General features: G+C 33.6%; 1 protein-coding gene across 8 annotated transcripts in view; it reads right to left on the bottom strand.

Moving 5' to 3' along the window:
* LOC106054811 (leucine-rich repeat serine/threonine-protein kinase 1-like) overlaps positions 1 to 4,400 on the bottom strand; it is a 42,629-nt gene extending 38,229 nt beyond the window's left edge. For 2 of the 8 annotated variants that reach the window (XM_056020397.1, XM_013210895.2), the window contains exons 1-2: positions 4,280 to 4,400; positions 591 to 705 (exon numbers count right to left, since the gene is read on the bottom strand). The gene's annotated coding sequence lies outside the window, so the exon portion shown is untranslated. Of the gene's footprint in view, positions 1 to 590; positions 706 to 1,854; positions 2,812 to 2,908; positions 3,326 to 3,935; positions 4,050 to 4,279 lie in introns of those variants that run through there. The other 6 variants (XM_056020395.1, XM_013210879.2, XM_056020392.1 and 3 more) reach the window with 5 other exon arrangements.
* Between the last annotated feature and the right edge of the window lie 1,600 nt (positions 4,401 to 6,000).

Genomic DNA, 6,000 nt, shown 5'->3' on the forward strand with positions numbered 1-6,000 from the left:
CTAAGATTTATGAAAAGTAATAAGACCTACTAAGATTTATGAAAAGTAATAAGACCTAACACAAGCTCATGATCAGAAGAAGGGAAGCAGCATTAAGTGAGCTAGTATTGAATTCCAACAAAGATCTTTAAATATTATCAATTGATTAACACAATCTGTAAAAACATTTCGACAAGAAGGTAGTTCAAATTTGTCACCTTTTTAAACTATATGTAATGTATCTTTTCAAACTGAAACTAAAAATAGTCTTATGAATTCAAAACCAAAATAAAAGAAAGCAACAAATTATTTCACCATCAGGAAAGTATGAGACAGCTCTGGCATTGTAACAAAAACGAAACAGTATTATTCAGACAAAGAAAAAAAATGGGCTAATGTCACTGTTCATAAATATGTTTCTGGTTTAGGGTTGAAAAAATTCAAAGCCCAAGAATTGCAATGAAATCTACATTACTCTTAACCAAATCAACAAATTTAAGGTATCAATAACAATAAATTAAATATCAAAGTTAGAAATGTACAAACAATTTTCTTGACGAATGTAATGGGCAACTTACATGATAGTCACCAACTAAACCTATGAAGCATACCTGTCAAGTGTCATGACTAAAATTGATCATGATTCCTCTGACATTTTCAAAGTTTTTGTTAGGATATTTGCAGATAAAGAAAGTCCTCTGATACTTAGCTATTCCTAAATTAATTCTGTGGATAGATTGATCATTATTGTGAAGTTTACAGCATGAACAAAAAATTATGTTTCTAGACCTGTCTCACAACCAACCAAACTGTTTCTAGACCTTTCTAATATTATTCCCAACCAAACTGTTTCTAGACCTGTCTAATATTATTCCCAACCAAACTGTTTCTAGACCTGTCTAATATTATTCCCAACCAAACTGTTTCTAGACCTGTCTCACAACCAACCAAACTGTTTCTAGACCTGTCTCACAACCAACCAAACTGTTTCTAGACCTGTCTAATATTATTCCCAACCAAACTGTTTCTAGACCTGTATCACATTATTCCCAACCAAACTGTTTCTAGACCTGTCTCACAACCAACCAAACTGTTTCTAGACCTGTCTAATATTATTCCCAACCAAACTGTTTCTAGACCTGTCTCACAACCAACCAAACTGTTTCTAGACCTGTCTCACATTATGCCCAACCAAACTGTTTCTAGACCTGTCTCACAACCAACCAAACTGTTTCTAGACCTGTCTAATATTATTCCCAACCAAACTGTTTCTAGACCTGTCTCACATTATGCCCAACCAAACTGTTTCTAGACCTGTCTCACAACCAACCAAACTGTTTCTAGACCTGTCTCACATTATGCCCAACCAAACTGTTTCTAGACCTGTCTAATATTATTCCCAACCAAACTGTTTCTAGACCTGTCTCACATTATTCCCAACCAAACTGTTTCTAGACCTGTCTCACAACCAACCAAACTGTTTCTAGACCTGTCTCACATTATGCCCAACCAAACTGTTTCTAGACCTGTCTCACATTATGCCCAACCAAACTGTTTCTAGACCTGTCTCACATTATGCCCAACCAAACTGTTTCTAGACCTGTCTCACATTATGCCCAACCAAACTGTTTCTAGACCTGTCTCACAACCAACCAAACTGTTTCTAGACCTGTCTCACATTATGCCCAACCAAACTGTTTCTAGACCTGTCTCACAACCAACCAAACTGTTTCTAGACCTGTCTCACATTATGCCCAACCAAACTGTTTCTAGACCTGTCTAATATTATTCCCAACCAAACTGTTTCTAGACCTGTCTCACATTATGCCCAACCAAACTGTTTCTATTCAGAACTTTTAAAAGAAAGATTTTAACCTCTCAAGTTCTCACTCAAATAAAATTTTATGATGAGGTCTGTCCCATTCGTTTCCTGCAACTGTGATTTTGTTATAAGTTATAAAAACAAATATTGTGATGGAATGAATTGATCAATATTAAACTTTTATAAAAATGTGTTATAATAAATAGTTTTTACTCTAAAAATGTTTGATGCTATAAACTTAGTAAAAAAAATTGAAAAGCTGAATCATTTTGTTGATATATATAGAAAGAAAATCTATGACATTTATAACTTATTTCATACTATTTAGAGATTTTATGAGTTAATATGCTAAATATATACATCATGGTAAACTGAGTCCCAACAATCACCTGTCATGCAATATCTAGAGCTTTATATAGCATTGCTTAACACTTTATCACAGCAATGCCTTGTTAAATATGTCTTTACATATCTTTATCTATCACACATTACCATAGATAAACAAGTACAGCTTTTTTATATCTTTCTTGACCAATTCTTACAATGTCCTGCTACCTCTCCCCTGTTTTAGCATTTTTACTCAACTGTCCCAGCTCTTTGCCCCATAACTAAAAGATTTTGGTGATAGCATGTTATGTGGGGACGCGCAGTGGCTGAGTGGTTAAGCACTCGGCTTCCGAAGCTGGGGTCCTGGGTTCAAATCTCAGTGAAGATGATGTTAAGGTCATCTGTTTCTATGGCTAACTGTTAACAAGCAGGGTGTTATGTGGCCAGCACAACAACCAAAACGCCTTTACTTTTCCAACTTAAGTCAGGAACCCATTAGAACTGGGTGGATTTAGATCATTTATAAAATTAATTTACAGTCTAGATCTAGTAACTTTCAATTAAAAGTCTATAATCTTAAATTTATTCTAGACATCTAATTCTGATTAGAATATAATTCATAATATGTATATACATAGTAATAAAAATCTCTAGAATCTAGATCTATGATGCATATTTATTTTAATGCTAAAATATTACATTAGATCTAGATTAGAATTATAAATTTTATATAATATATGTATCATAGATGGTTAGAATTAGATTAAATGTATGTTTTACATATTTTGGATGTTCCTTCAGAGTTGAAGATAATGAACTTCCTAGTCCAAACCTCCTGCAGGACATTAGGGGATGTAGCTGTATGTTTGAACCCAGGACCATTGATAAGTCTGAATAACAGTCTAGCTCGCAAACCGCATGGCCAACTAGACTCTAGATCTATATATCTAGATCAGTGTTTCCCAAACTTTTTTCTTAATGGAATATTTCGCACATTCTGAGTATTCAGCAGAACACTTTACTTAAATTTATTATAGAGAGGTTAATTCATGTGGTGACCTACTATAATAGTCAATTATTCAGTTTGGGAAACACTGAATTCACTGATCAAGATTATAGAATAGAATCTAGAAAATATATTTAAGAATTATAAAAATTATATTAATTCTAGATCTGTATTATCTTAATTAGATTTATAATATAATAATAATATAAATTATAAATAATACTAATGGTAAATTTTATACATTTCTGGGGAAGGGGGGGGGGACTAGAAGTGACTAGAAGATAGATATATCTATGTATATACTAGACACAAGAAACAAGATCTGGTAGATCTCTCCCTCTAGAATACTCTAGATTTAGATCCTCAATTTAACAAATTTGCTAATTAGAAGAGTAGTAGATCTAGATTCTAGATCTGGAAATAGAATTATATAATAGATCTCTTCTAGATCTACTTGATCTAGAATCGAATCTAAATTAGTTTATTAGATGTACTCATCTATGTCATCTAGATCTAAAATGTAATACCTTCAACTTCAGTTTCAACCTTGTTAAGCTTAAACTTTACTTAAAGTAAGTTAAAGTTAAAGTAAAGTTAGGTTAAAGTTAAGTTAGACTCTTAATTACTCTTATGATATAGAATCTACAAGTAACTATACTTAATACTATTACAATGAAATTGAACCAATGACCAATGGAATTAATCTATATTAATATTACTAATATTAATAATATTAGAGTAAAAATTAGCTACTAGTACTACTTAGTCTTAATCTACTTAGTCTTTAAAGTAAAAACTTACTAAAACTAGAGTCTAAAACTTAAGTCAAGCAGTGTAATTTTAAATTTATATTTATAGTAATAACTTAGACTAGTATTCTATATAGTAATACTAGATCTAGATCTAAATAAACTTAATAAACTATTATATAATTATAAACCATTATTATTATAATAATAAAAAAAGGATTAGATCTATATAAATCTATATAGATGTAGTGTAGATCTGATCTAGTAATCTAGATCTAAATCTAATATGATCTATTAAGTGATTCAATGTATTGTATCACTTTATTTTATAGATCTTTATTTAAATATAGATGCTAATCTAATTATTCTAATATTAAAGTCAAAGGCAATACAAACCTCGTGACAAAGTTAAATATAACCCTTGAAAAATATTTTTCTAAAAATAATCCATACACAAGAGAAAGTTTGTTATTATTTTTATCAAAGCGGAAATGACCTATACTACCATGGCATTTCTGTTTTCAAAAAAAAAAACAACCTTCCAAAAAAACTTGATATATACGGCACCTTCGATATGGGGTCACGGAGGTCACGGTATATAGCGCTCGATATTGCTATTACCTTCTTATCTGTTTCTTTGTCGGTTGAACCGATGGGGCACCACACATGAGAATGGAAATTCGTTAATATTTGAACAATCCTCTGCAACATGTTTAATAATAAATATTGCTGATATTGGAACAATATATTTTGCCACCACCCTAGCGACGCCGATGCAAAAACTTCTCTTTCATGATCTTGTTCCTCTTCTTCTTTGAGCTAGCTTTTTGCTTTTGAGCTGTAGGCTCGAGATGTTGGCAGTCTGCGCATGGTCTGCGTCAAGGAAAAATAGCGTGCTGTTTCGCACTACCACACAGAACAGTTCCATGGTTGGTTATGTTGTTGTAACAGTGTCTGCTTAAGGGGAATCAAACTGGGGCATTCAAAGAGAACATATGATTGCCAGTTGATACATAGGGGGGGGGGGGATTTATTCTGTTAAGGTGAACATTTAAGATGTGTGTCCTGTTATTGGAAGATTGTAGATTATTCTTTGCGGAGGAGGATACTGCAATGTACATTTTGTTTGATGTAGTCCTTTCTATGTAAATAGCTCGGCCTATAATGCTTCCCGATGCCCATTGGTTGGGCCACTTTTGTAATTGCTGGCAAAAATTAACGAGAGCGAGTAGGTCTAGGAGTTAACTGGGCTATCGGGTTGTTCCATCGATAATCTATCTGTTTTTTCATTTTCCCCTGTCTTCCGAGACATAAGGAGCCATATATTATAATATATATCTATGTGACATGGGATTCATTTTAATGTCACTGTGATATTGATTAAAATTAGACATCATATGGTGGGTTATCATGATTAAGGTTGTCATGGGTTAGATAAGGCGTTATACTAGCCAATGTTTGAATAGATCGTATTGTGATTACGTAAAGACAGCAATGATGGCGTTTCTGTGTCGTCCTAAACTTCTCTTTTTTTTTTTTTTTTACTGTCTGTACTACAATAACAACTTAATAATTGGAGGAACTTTGTCTTCCCACACCATGGCCCACACCAATAAATACGCAAGGCATCTTGGGTATTACCAGAGGGACCAGACCTGTTAACAGAGAATCAAATAAACCATGTCTGTTTTTTTAAGAAGTTCCGTCTCAGCCTTAAGGATGTATTCATCAAACGAGGCGCAGATGTTTGCTTCAATTATCATCTTCTGGTCGCCCGAGTGAAACTGAAGTTAAAGAAGAGTTGGACAGGAGAATCCAGCCAACACTACAATACCCTTGCGCTGAAAGATCACCCTATCAAACAAGTTCCAGCTCTTAGAAGAGCTGCTAGACATAGGCGTAGCCAGAATTTGTTTTCGGAGCTCAACCAGTGGAGTCAGGGACGAAGCCCCGGCGCCAAGCTTTATTTCCAGCTCATACAAATTTAAAAAAATAATCTTATGAGGTATCTACAGTGCACCTTCACCTATCTCTTAGTCTGCTGGACCGTTGGGGCACCACGCAAGATTTGTCGACCGTCTTTCTTCATATTCAGCAACTCTTCTATTAAAAAATTG

The sequence above is a fragment of the Biomphalaria glabrata genome, chromosome 2 (assembly GCF_947242115.1).
Source record: "Biomphalaria glabrata chromosome 2, xgBioGlab47.1, whole genome shotgun sequence".
Taxonomy (NCBI): Eukaryota; Metazoa; Mollusca; class Gastropoda; family Planorbidae; genus Biomphalaria; species Biomphalaria glabrata.